The sequence below is a fragment of the Glossina fuscipes genome, unplaced genomic scaffold, assembly GCF_014805625.2.
Source record: "Glossina fuscipes isolate IAEA_lab_2018 unplaced genomic scaffold, Yale_Gfus_2 28, whole genome shotgun sequence".
Classification (NCBI taxonomy): Eukaryota; Metazoa; Arthropoda; class Insecta; order Diptera; family Glossinidae; genus Glossina; species Glossina fuscipes.
Window position 1 is genome coordinate 770,534 of NW_023998423.1, and position 14,666 is coordinate 785,199.

Sequence of the window (14,666 nt, forward strand, 5' to 3'; positions counted from 1 at the left end):
GTCGGTCGTTATCTAGTTCGCTGAAATAGTTCGTTTTGATGTAAGAGAGACATGCTGCACTCTATTGTCTATTAACATCATGTATTCTCAACTGGGGTTTTTAATTTGTTATCATAAATAGTTTTTGATGCCAGCGTTGTAACTCATCTACTTTGTGCAATCACTAGCACGTTCATTGTATGTTGTCTTTTTTTTTTTTTGCCTTGGCTTTTAAACTTCTACAGTTTGCCAACAATGTAAATATTTTTCAAGTTATACGAAGTTAGTGTCATTGATTTATAATGTTTGGACTTAAGATGATAGTGCAGGTTTATAAGTACTTTTGTTATTTAATTATTACCTTTTTAAAAAAATTTTGTTGGCATCACATTCAAACGATCAAAAGAAGTGTGTTAGGAATTGTTAGAAACTTATTTCGGATATTTTCAAAAAACACGCACATGCACACTGAAGACAATGGAGACAATGATTTGTCAACCAAATAATAAAAGGCTTAAGAAGAGCTAAGATATGGCACGGATATCGAGAGTCGTCGAGAAAATGGCGAAAGTTGTGCAGGGAATCGGTATTGAAGGCTGATTGTCTTTCATTATTTATTTCAGATAGTTAATTAAATGGTTTTTTCCGTTTTTTTCTCAATAACTTTCAATTTGCTTGATTAGTTTATATATTTGTGAAAAGCTTTGGTTTCTGTTTTACTTGTTTACTTTTAATTAAGTGCTGTTTGCGGATTAAAGAGAATATGTTTGATAAGCAAAAGAGTATAACCAATACAATAAGATTATTTTTAGTATTTATAACTCATAAGCAAATTGTAAGAAATTGCGTAACTTTTGTTTCTATATGTATTCTTCTGTTTTAAACTCCTAAGAATAAGCAAAGGATTTTTAAGAAAAATAAACAAATTTACAAGTCATTCTTTCAAATTGACATAAGCACTTAAAAAATAATCTTTGTCTTCTATAGATGTCTTCAACTGCCACCTATAGAATTGTTCTTAGTGCTAATATCACGAGCTGCGATGACAAACCACAAACTGACCGCTATCTCTCTCTAGGACCGCGAAACTGACCAAAACGTCGAAGGGCTGTGGTCAAGTTTTAAGAAAACCATTCTCTTATCTTATTATTTTCAAATTTATAAAATATTGAAGAAGATTTATAGAACGTTCCATTGTTCTCCAAAGCTGAACCACTCCATTTTTGTCGTAAATCACCATCTAAGAACGCCACTACAGGGTTCTAGAATGATAGTTTTGAAGACTTTGTACAAAATTACGTACGCGATTTAGTAATAAACGGGAAAAATGTTAGAAAAAAAAAGCGTATAGTTTAAGAAGTATACAGAACGGGATAAATACGATTTGACGGCTTTTGTTGATGTAGTTTTATAATAACGGTAACAAATTTTGGAATGACCTACTATGTGAGCCGCCTACCTCATCAAAATATCTAAAAGACATATCTATAAAAATACTTTTCAATTTGTATATCCATAGCATAAATAGTAGGAGTTGGTTTTCTGGGTTCAGATTTATACCATTTAGAAATCGCCATTGTTTTGCAAAAATGAATGATTTGTAATTTATGACAATCATTTCGTTCTTATATTCACATTAATTATAAACTTATATTTCCGTACATGCCTAAGCACATATCATTACAAGCTATAATGTGCTTCCGGATTGCCACATTCTTTAAGTGCTTTCCACGACAGGATGCTGCTTCTTGTGATCTTCTAGATATCCCAAACAGGCAGGAAGCCTTGTCCGAATATCTTAGTACTTTTAGTACTTAGTAGTACTTTTTGCATATCAAAGGACAATGCAAAATACTATTCTCGATTATTTTCAGTTAAATTTTTATCCTCCTGCAAAGCTTTTCTAGCTAGTTCGGCATTTATCGTGTGAACAAGATGAATTTTCAACCTTCCAAAAATAACTATCACGCGTTTGCAATAACGTTACGAAAACTTGCTGAAGTAGCCCCTTCTAATTTTTTAAAATTATAAATGTTGACTATAATTTATTTACGGATCATATTAAATTTTAACTATAACTATCTTTATCTTTATCTTTTTTCCAAAAGCAGACTTGCCACTCTTTCAAAATAAACGGCTCATATAAAAACGCTTTGCAAAACCTAAACATGACAAGTGGGTCACCGAGATCGTTGTTATATTGAAATTTCAAGTGCCTTTTAAAACACAAATGGATAAAAATTTTCGTTTCGATCGAGAAAAACAAATACTAGTAGAGAATGCCTATGTGATGTGCATTGCCGGCTAATGTGCAAACTATCAGGCTTGAGGCTCGGGGTTTCAAATTATTGCCGTTGAAAGCCACACTGTCTTCATTTAACCCGTTCCATTCAAATTAGGGGGAGCTTCATACATTGTATTGCTTGGAAAAGCTATGACCGAGCAGACCTAGCGCCCAAATCGTTCGATCTACAAAAGTATATTAGGAAAACAAAAAAACGGAGAGTACCATCCACGCTACTTGCATATTAATTCTGACCTCTTTTTCCCTCTGCACCTAAACAACGTCGGGAAAATGTAAATAAAAACGTTTGCAAGAGTCCGACTTGGACCTAGCATTGCAGCATCCTTAAAAATGTACTGATCCAATGTGCGATTGTGAGCATAAACTTCATGAATAGCAAAACCCTTTTAAGATGTAAAGGTTAGTTTTCGAAGCATCTAACCCTAAGGGCGTCCTGAAAGTACCTGGAGAACTTAATATTAATATACTATTCGGCATTATTAAAGATGCTAAACTAACCATCTAATCTATCTTTAAAAAAATAAATAAATAAATAAAAGCAGATAGCCTTCGTACCTAATGCTTATATTACTTTTAGATACAGAAAGTATTTCTTTGATCTAAATAAATTATAATAACAATAATAGCAAGTCAAAGCAAAATTTTGAAATTTTTTAAAATATTTGTTTGTTTAGAATTCTTCCTTACATCGTTTTACTTGAATGAGTTCTTTAATATTCTTCCGGCGAATAACTAATCAATAAAGTTTATGCGTGACTAGATTTTTTTTTTTATAATTTTACTGGATAAACAAGGCTGAGACGCATTCTATTGGAACCGTATATTTCAGTGCAATTCTCGAATCAATATTTTTATTATTTAATATTTATGCGCAAGCATTCAATACATCTCATACGTCATCAACATATTTATTATACATATACGTGCATGTGCGGTGATGATTCCGGTCTAATAAAATCATCTTTAATATTGTCACGCAAATCCTATAAAGTATTTCTGAGCACAAAAATTCCCTAATATGACAAAATCATGATGAAAGCGTGTGAATGTATATGTGGTTAAAAAAAGAAAAGAGCGGATATCTCTTTCAATTTCTAATTTTAAAATATAATATATTCAACTATCTTAAAAGAGAATAAAGAAATATTATTATTATTTATTTTTTAATTATATCCAAGAGAACTAATAAAGTGACAGACAAGGGTGTTCAAAATAATGAAAATTGATCAGGACACGAGCGAGCTGTAGACTGAATAGAAGCATACAAGACCGATGGGCGCACAGAGCCTTGTACCATAATAATATGTGTTTATGTTTTCTATTTGCCTTAGTTGTGTTCGCTGAATACAACTTCATTTGCTTTTGGGAAGCTGTGTGAAAAAATGGATTTAAAAATAAAAATGTGAGCTCCAAAAACTTATATATTTTATTTTAAAAAATGTTTACTTATTTACGCCGATTATTATCTTCTTTATTACGCTTAAATATTTTAGGGAGTTTATAAGGTAATAAAAGAAGAAACAATCGTAAGATAATATTGATACTTAAGAACTCTAGTTAATTAATAATAATGATTATATTTACGTTCTGCACAGCATATGTATGTATGCAACACCCAGAAGGGTTTGAAATACAACCTCATTTCATTACGTCGATCGATTCACAGTCGCTTTCTGAACCGATGTACGCTTGGCTGTCTGCTCATCTGTCTGTCCATTTGGTTTCTTTCCCCCAATAGAAGGCGTCATTTTGAAAAGTCGTTATAGGTATAACTGTTTTAGGCTAAGCGATCTAATATAGGGTGAGATCTGTCCAACTACAAGGTCTTTACTTCTTTTTTGTTTCGCGTCTCCCACTGTCTATAACACTTCTGGCTTTACCAAATAAGCAACATTTTCTTCAGTGACAAAAGAACTCATCCATTCAGTCAATCCAAGGATCGTCCCATTGCTGTTTTATCCTTATTTCGCCATTATAAGTACATATAAATTTTTAATTACCATTAAACCAAAATTCTACACATACGCTGAGTTTCATACAAGCAATAACTGAACACACGTAATAACTGAACACCATCATAGAGAGCAGCGTATATAGCCTTCCAAGCTAATCAAAGATATCAGTCAGACATTCAATAAGATCATATGTTAGTCAAAACAATAAAAAAGAACATAAGCGCGTTACTTATTTTCTACTCTCCCTGTACTGTTTACAACCCCTTTTTCCTTCCAGCCCAATTCTTTAATTGATATTTCTTTAAAATTCAGGTTAAACCATTAATGTGTATGGTAAGCAGCGAGATGTCAGGCACATATGTTTGAGTTAAATGTAAAACTTTTTCGTTTATTTTCTTTTAAGGCGCTCATAAGCCTCTTACATTCAATGCACATATGTTCATATTTGTTTTTATTAAAGATAAAAGCAAAATATAAAAGAGGAAGTAAAAAAGCTGTGTTTGCATTTCCCGTGAATGCGTCTCTATATGCACTAGAGGCTTAAGATGAAATGACTTCAGTAATGCATAGAAAATAAATCTGATTGCATGCATATATTTTTAAAAACCCGCTTGTGTTAAGTAGAGAAACGATTTGAATATTTAAAACGCACATTTCACAACGTGTGGCGGGAAAATAAAATAAATGGCTCCTTACTTCCATGAAGGAGTTTTTTAATTGATTTTGATTTGACTTTGCTGACGACACAAACTAAGCAGAAAGGAATATCTAGGAGACATAGATATTCTTCTTGGATATATATAATAATCCTTATTAACTTGCCTTGTCTTTCCCAATGTACACTTAAAACTCGTCTCATAACATTTTATCTCATGCTTTAACTTTGTACTTGACAGCCGTAAAAATGAAATCATAGAACAAATAATTAGAAAGGAAAGTGTTTTAAAATATTCTTTGGATATTTTCAACAAGAAATAAATTGATATCTATTATTCTTTCTGTTAAAATACTAAATAAATGAATAAAAGAATAAACTAAACTGAAGAACTAAGAAAAACACATTTAACAATACTTAGTTTCCAATTTAATATTAATTTAATCCTCCAATTTAATCATGAAGAAAGCACTATTCTGGGCCGCGGCCACCATAAAATATTCTACGTTACCCCGCAGTCGTTGATATAAAAACTTTTTAAAATAAAGCGTTATAAGTAAAGCTGTCTAAAAAGTATCGCGATTCGAACCATTTTCAACAGCGTTCGTGCTTGAGCCAAAACATGCCAGTGTGTTAAATTTTATCAAAATATCTGAAAAATCCTATACGTCGAACACAAAACGCATGGGCAGACAACAGACAAACGGTCGGACACATGGACAGACAGGCACAATAGAGTATGGCTCCACCTTAAGTCCTTCTGCTTTACATACCTTCACACAAAAATAATATTTTGTGTACCAGGTGTAGTGTATAATAAGGTTGTCTAATCTTGATAGTTCCCGATAGTATTATGCTTGGGATTTGTAAAGTCTATTTGACGTTGGCCAGCAAATGAAAGCGCAACTGCTAACTTATGCTCATGAGGTACATTTGTAGCTAAATAAGTTTTTATTATAGTTATATATATCTTTATGTATATCTTTAAAATACGTAAAAATGACTAACAAGAGATCTCTAACAGAAACGAGAGAATCTTTGTATATATATTATCTGCTCCTTCAGCAAGTAAACTTTATATAAAGGTATAAACCTATATTGTTTACAAAAATATAACTAAGGCGAACGCAGAGTTAAGAAAAATGTTGGTATCTCAAAATTTCATTACAAAGAGAGAGCACTGAGATGGAATCAGAAAATATAAATTAGAGTTTGCCCAAAGTGTTTACTAAATAGTCAAAGCAAGACTAGGGACCTATCTATAGTGCTTTAAGCTCCCAGCACGATCGGGAAGTTGTATATTTCATACAATATTTCAAAAATCCAAGAATAATGTGAATAGACTATAAAAAATAAACAAGTATATGAAGAGTAGCAGTTCTTTCATCGTCTAACACTAAACGTTAAAAATTTATATCAAAACTTTTGATGCATGTTCAGTAGAACGGCAACAACAGCAACAATCTAGAACAACATTGTAGAGAGTAAAACTGTTAAACAATGAATCTTGTCTTTATATAAATATAAACTAATTTCTATACCTACGCAAATTTATTAAGCTGCAACATTGTATGCGAATGTATTTGTTAGCATACAAGAAAAGTTATAAAATAAATTTAGTAAAATTTTCCTGTTCAAAATTTCCTACGCATTGATGTGTTTCCTTTCGGTATATATATACACGTATATATTCTGTGTATTTTTTATTTTTTTTTGTTTTCACTTCTATTGAAGTAAAAATCCTTACTTATATGTACAGATGTTTACTTACACATATGTGTATATATGTATGCTCTGTCTGTCTATTGACGAGTACGTGCACATAATATATTCATATGTGAATTATATGGAAATTGCTTATTGAGTGCGTGTCCCTATATAAAAACTGAATGATATTGCTGACAGCGTCTTTGTGTCTGACAGTGAGTCAAGCAAACAACCATCGAAGCAAGGAACACTACCGTTATCACTCACCATCCATTCAAATCAAACTAATTCCGATAAAAAATGAAGCATATGCGGAAATTCTCAAAGTTGCATACATATACTATACGTACGACTATAAGTAGAAAATAAGGTGAATTTTTCATTGAAATATCGCAGATACTAAGACATCATGAAAGTATTTTTCCCGTGGGTCGGGAGTAGTGTAGCCTTTGCAATCTATTCAATTGTTGCAGAGTTACACAGAGTTTTTGTAGATATGCTAAAGTCAGTTCTTTTGCGAACAAAGATTTTTGACTACCAGGAAGTCATGAAACACGTCACGAAGAGATATGAGACTTGGATCTATGCGCAAACAGTGGACCAAAACAAAAAAGCCGCGCCAATGTCGCTCAAAAGTTAAGGTTATGTTGCAGCTTTTCGAAGCTTGAAAATCACATTTGCAATCAAGGAAGAACTACTTTCAAGGTTCATTATCTTGGCAGAATATATAAAGATATTTTAATTCACAAATTCACCTTATTTTTCGATCGCAATAATCTGCATATTATAACCAAGCAGCCATACGTAAGGACTCATTTGCGTGCAGACTTTTGTTCAGAATATTTCGAATATTAAATAATGAATTCATATGAAATTTATATGATAGTTCTTGTAAGTGTAATAACGATAAAAACAAAAATTTTTGCGTAAAATTTTAATTGAAATTCTAAGGTAAAATGAGGTTTAGAAGATAACAACACTTAATCTTAATTGCTATTCCATGAGTCTCTTTGAACTTTGAATTTAAATTTTTGATTATTGCCTCTGCAAAAGTGTTGCTTCATTTTACTTCAAATTAAAAATTAAAAAAAAAAATATTTGTAAATTTTAATTTGGTTGTCATGTCAAAGCTCACCCTTTAATCCTGCCATGATGCTCTTCGCAAGCTCATACATAGATAAACAGCCCGCATCTTACGCAGAAAGAGAAATAAAAAAACCTTGAAATATTTCTTAATGAAAAGTCATACCACGACTATTATTTTACAATTCTTCATTCTATCTCTATCCAACATTTTGGATCGATTGGATCCTTCCTGTCTAAAGCATGTGTCTGTCTGGGAGCATATGAAGCTCATCGTGGTGGCACTATTTATGAAAACACTTGTGTAGTTTAAGGTTATATTATCCCTTAAAAAGCTCAAACTGATATAAAAAGGTGATGAGGAGCGCGACACAGCTTTAAATAATCCAAAAATTTGATTTTTCGAATATTGCATGGAAAGTGGCTGTATTACAACAACTTGAATCCTGATCTTTCAAAACGACGTGCAAGATAATTCCAACAATTTAAATACGTTTTTTTTACAATATTTTTGTGATAACATGATTAAGAAAAGAGCGTAAGGCTCTTTTTTATATACCGAACATAAAACAATGCCCGAATGTTTAGTATATAGTGTGCGATATAGGTGCTCTGCTTCGATTTGTTTATATTTTGCTAGCACACTAATTCACTTGAAAGCAAAATGCTTCGTAATGTCTTTACCTTAAGGACGATTGCAATGATTGCACGAAAAGATCTCGTATAAGAACATAAGCGTTTTCAGTGCATTAAAAAACATTTAATAACTAATTTTGCTAAAGTGCAGATGATAAACAATGAAATCAATAAAAATTGAAAAATGATAGAAAACGAGAACTACTGATCGTTTAGGAAGGAATCAACTTTTGCTTCTGGCTACCTTTACCAGTTTATCTAAATAATATACGACCCATATGTAATGAAGTTTTTGCGCTTTTTTTCGAAGATTTTTGGTTCTTGTTTTTTGTTCTGTGATGACTGGCTCAACGACAGGAATTATTAATGTTGTGTAAAAACCGAGAAATAAACTCAGCGATTTCTATATAAAAATTTCACTGAATTTATGGTATCTGATGATCAACTTTGCCATTTTGTTTATGACATTTTGTGTTGGTGGTTGCTGGTTGGTAAATGAGACTAAGTTCAGTGCAGGGTCTGTATTATGTTTCTCTTTTTTAATTTTTTTTTTTTTTTTTTTTTTTTTTTTGATGGTTTAATAAGGTAAAACCCGTCATTCAATTCTAGAACAGCGTCCGCTTTCGTAATATCTCACAAATTACCCAAGCGCACGTTAGATCACCTTAGCTATATCTTAAGAGACAAGTAAGAAAATTACATTCGGCTGTGTCACCCAACATTGCACGCATCCACCACCATTCCTATCATAAAAAAATGTAAAAAAGCAAAAAAAATTAAATTTCTATACTCGAATATTTGGATGACGATAAACAACCCGAGGGATAGGATGAAGAATGCATATATCTTAAGGGGTCCTTGAAGCTTTCTTTTAGGTGCTGCCTGCTAGTGTCGACGAAAGGAATATGCCTCCATCCTTCGGTGGTAGGTATAAAAATATGAATCGACATAAATATGGTTGCATAGGTGACGACGAATGACACCTTGCGCCTATTATTATTCACATCAACAAATTAGTTGAGCTACTATTGACAGATAATGAAAATTGGAAATTTGTCATATGCGCTTGTAATGAAACTCCGCAATAAACAATATAGCTAGGAAAACAACATTGTTGTTTCGATCAGCAATCTATAGGACATCTGAAATGATATGTTGTATATAAAACTTATACCTTACTTATTTACTCACCGTACTTCCATAATTTACACATTTTTTATAAAATATGTTGTCGTCCCTCTTGGCGATGGATATTTTAAAGTGAATTCGTTATGTTGTTAAGCTCTTTATTTTTTTATATGCTTTTAAATGTGCGAAGGGAATATTTTTAAGTCAGTCACCCACAACAAAAACAAAAAAAAATACCTTGTGAGTTGTGACGGATGTCTCTTTGGTGCGTTCACACAAACTACAAACAAAAAATATCTTACGACCAAATTCTTTTAAATCGGTAGCACTGTAAAAAACGTCTGCGTGCAATTTCAATCAATCAAGCGCATATCGACCCAAGCCCGAAAAAACCGCGCCAAAGTCGTACAAAAGCCTAGGGGATGTTAACAATTTCCTGCAGCCATCGTGGTGTTGTTGCGCACTATGAATTCCTTCCGCCAGGTCAAATTGTTAACATGGAATATCTTTTGTATGTTATGACAGCGAAGAAATTGATTGGAAAGAATAAACAAAGATCTTTGGGGTTCTGAAAAAATTCTGGTATTTCTAGAACACAGTCGTGTTGCCTCTATTAGCCTGTTCAGAAGACTTTTGCATATTTTAATTTTTATGCGCTATCCAAAAAAATGTTGTTTTATTTTCCACTTTGAAGTGATCATAATGTTATTAATTATTACGATTTATGTTAAATAACGCATCAACATTCTGTCAGGAAAGTTTTTTACAACATATCATGTATTCCCCTTTTTTCAATTAAGACTAGCTCTTTCGTTAACCCAATAACGACACGTACTATTAAATTCGTACTTATAGCGGAATTATTCAGTTTTGCTGTAAATTGATTTCAATTAGAATTTGTGGCATACTTTCCGTACACAAGCACACTCATACGCGGTAAATTTGTTATTACTATTTACAATTATATTATATAATTTAACAACACTATACCAGCCAGGAATACCATAAACTTAAGTCTTTATTAATTTTCTGTCTTTCTTTTCTCTTTTTATTATTATTTTTTGCTATTGTTTTGGCGTCATCTACCTAATTACTACACACTCTGTTGGAATTTACTTTTCACTAACGGAATCTTTACAATTGTGGATTTCCTTACTTTTATTCATTCGTCCGTTTGTTCATTGAAGCTTGGGCGTCATTTATTGTCTGCGAATAAGTGTTTGTTGTTTATTGTTTACTAAAAAGTCTGTCTGTTGTCTAAATATAAAATGCTATCTTCGCCTTCAGAGATTATTTATATATGTTGTATTTTAGTTCAACTGCGATTATGGAAAATAAGCGAACTTGTTAGCTTGCAAACAATTAAAAATTTCCTCCAAAGACACTTAAAGAGTTTTTGGATAAATTTCAAAACTTTAAAGCAAGTTACGCCAAAAAATAATTAGAAAATTATGTTGACAATTTTTGTATTATCACTATCTCTTAGTCAGCGGGACTAAGTTTTAAACTATTTAATCCAGCTTTATGCCAGCTTTCGGCCAACTATTGTTTATATTTGCTTGGATCTCATTATAGGCAGCTGAAGTTTAATTTCCGCTTCGATAGGCAATACAAGCCAAACACTTTGGTGGGAAATGGTCCATCTTTATATACCCTAGACAACTTCACTTAGTACGGTTATTCATATAACGATTTTTCAAAATAAGGGTTTATATGGAAAGTGTTCGTAAAATCGATTCGAACCATTTTCAACAGCGGTCGTCGATGTGCCAAATCTCAACACAATATCTCGAAAATTCACCTGGGTGAAGACAAGAAAGGGAGGTAGACGGTCGCGTGAACAGCTGGACTGTTAAGTTTAGATCGATTTACAAAGTGACTCTGAATTGATCTATCTATCTTAAGTTTAACCTTTTGTACCCTCGCAGTGGTGCACGTTGTAATTAAGAGTGATCGTAAGCTCGTTATAATTCCAACAAGCTTGTTATTTACGTACATAATTTCAAAAGCAGCTATGAACATTTTTAGTTAACACATTTTAAAACTATAGCTGATTTAACAAGGAAATTTTTGAAATCGTTTTAAGAAAATTCCATTACAATCTCTATTCATTCAAATCTTACTCTTGTACCATATTCATACTAAAGACGGGTACTAGGTGCTACGATGTATTCAAGGATTATTGGAGATGTGCTTACAAGAAATTTCTATTTTCTAGGCTGCTTAGTTAAGGGATTAGGATTAAGACGGACGGGACTAAATAAGGGTGTGATAAATAGGTGGTCTAACGCTAGCAAAGGAAAACGTCAAGGCTACTGCTTTTCCTACATAAGGCTAACTCGAACCACCACGCACAAGCACATTTGCGCTCCCCATAAACAACCAATTTCGCCCTAGAAAGTTGTTACATCTTTCGTAATAACATTCCATAATTAGATATAATTTTAACAAGCATTGCTGTCGACGAACGCTCAAAACATATTTCTTTTCAATCGTTTGTCGCCTTCAAGAGTCTTACAATTTACACTTAATCAGGTGATTTCGCATAGGAGTGCATGCTAGCTTCTCACCACATGCTTGGTATTTTTTTCCATAAAGACTTCACGTCAAACCATTAGCTCTTTCCTCCGTAGCAGTCTCGTCTACCATTCCATAATTGGCCTAACGATTCCCGCAATGTTAATAAAAAAACTTGCACTGAACACACATGTTATAGTTATGTCCTTTCTTTTAATTAATTTTCATCTTTAACCCTTTATATCAATTAAGTACTTTACGTATAACACACATTTTAATTAATATTCCATTTCTAATGCGTTATTAGACAGTATTTTCCTGTACTCTAGTTTAAACTTAATCCTCTAGGAGGTGTTTTTTGTTTTGTTGCCCATGACTACTTCCCCAGCCTTCATGCGGATCTTTTTCTTTTTTCCCATGTTACAATAAGTAAGACAGGCTTGACCAACATTTTCGTTACATCTACCTTACAACATTTACTTTGATTGAAGTGTGGAACCAAAACAAAACTCCTGACGGATACTTAAAACGCAATTATTAAACTAACTTATTCTCTTTCATTTAGCTTTAGTTTTTAGCTTTCTCAACGTAACAGTAAAATTTTACGGCATCTTCTTGTTGTGAATGGCACATTTGATAACCTAGGTGCTTATGAGAGCTATCCCATTCCTAAGAAAGAAGAAATTTCTTAAAACCAAAAAACAATTTTCTCATACCTTACCTGCCCACGTCATAACGTGAAGCCTAATGCAGCAGGTGGTTGCTGAAAAGATCAATAATAATGGTAAAAATGGGGAACAAAGCATATGAAATTTGCCAACATTTAGAAATTGCACTCTTATGTATGTTACATTCAATAACAGCCTGTAAAAATGGTAGAAATGTTGTGAACGTTACACTTTTCACTGGATAAAGCGCATTTTGAAAGCGTAATGAAAAAGGTAGCGTCTATGAAGACATGTAACAGAAACACAAATTTTTCTTTGTATTTCATTTCGCTTTCGTATTTTGTTTTTTCTTTTATTTATTTATTCGAATTTATTTCCGTTTTATATCGCGAACACTTACATTAAAAATATTTTAAATATAAATAGTTTTTATCCCACCATGAATAAAATGGAAAGAAAAAAAAAACTACACCAGTAGCAAATTCGAGCAAGACAAAATCTATACACCTGTCGCCTCGAATCTTGACGAATACGCTTGCGCAACATAGGTACGCTCTTTGAAGTAATTTCTGGTCGTGCTCTTTGAATGGAAGCGAGCTTTGTGGGACGCAGCTATCGATAAATAGTCGAAGCTTACATTAAGCAATGAACACACGGATAAAGAATTGTAATTAAAATATACTAACTTACCAAATATATAGATTTGAAACCGAAAGTTTCCCATAGAAAGGCTTAGCTCTCAATGTAGTGAAACCGTATCATTGGTATCATTTTTTCTTGTTGGCACCTGACAAAGGTTTTCAATTTATAACAATAGACGTTTTGTACAATAAGAAATTGGCTCAAACGAACTCGTTTTTGCTTCGTACCATTATTTGGGATGAAAGACGGACCTTCCCTGAAAAACCCAAGTGCACAAAATCACGGTTAAATCCATAAATCAACATGGCATGAAGACAATACACTGTGTTTGGTAAAACTAGAAGGGTACGGTCTATTAAATTCTAGTGAAACGGCTAGTTTCAAACGCTATTAAAGTGCTTAAAAAACTTTGCGAGATATCAAAAAAAGCAACATAAGAGCATTACATTGACATTAAAATATCACCGCTCCATCCTGTTAAATTGAAAAATCGAGTCGCAACACATTAAAAGCCTTCAGCGGGAAATGCTAGCCCATTCGGCTTGCCCGCCAAGCTTGAGTTATTCGCATTACTACTTACGCGCCACACTAGTTAAGCAACGGTTTCGGTCGTGCTATGACATAAAAACGGGCTGCATGAATGGTTCGCAGCAAAAGAGAAAGAGGAAGAAAAAATAGGAGAAGAAAGTTTTCAAAATTTCCATTCAGGGAGCAAAAATACATACTTAGAAATATACTATGCTTTGAATGAAATATTTTTTTATCATTGGCACACAATAAACGCGCATTTTTTGTGCAAAAATTCCTGTTTCATATTTTCATATCTAGGTATGTACTCTTGGTGGAAGCATGTTTTTAGGTGCTGTAGAGTTTCTGCACTGCAATAGCAAGTCATTCGCAAATCGTATTGTGCTTTGATTAACCTACTATTACCTAAGCTTAGGTGGTAAAAAGCGGGATATTTTGAATGCTTCGCAATTCTTACGCGATTAGAATTTGCATGACTATATATCTATAAACTCGTACTTCACATGGGGGTTTAATTTTTACATATTATTCCTTTAGCTCTTTTAGGAGATTTAGGCTGGAAAATTTCTTAAACAACTCAAAGCATGGATGCGTGGGTAAAATAAAGGAGTAAAAGATGAACAGCAAGGTTTTATCCTGTTTGCCAGTTCAATTTTCAAGCTTATTACACAATTGATAGATTGCGAAATTCGATCAGATATAAATGATAGAGCTGCGCAGCAACATTGATGAGAGGTAAACTATTAAATCTAAAAAAAATTATTAATAACTTCATACAACTTAACTTAGCATAAAAGTTTTTAAAATATTTGATGTTTATTTAATATTAAATTTATTTTTAAATTTTTTCTAATCACAACATA

The 14,666-nt window shown here is 32.7% G+C and overlaps 1 protein-coding gene across 1 annotated transcript in view; it reads right to left on the bottom strand.

Annotated features, from left to right (window-relative positions):
* LOC119636202 overlaps positions 1-14,666 on the bottom strand; it is a 138,843-nt gene that overhangs the window by 65,962 nt on the left and 58,215 nt on the right. The window lies entirely within an intron of this gene.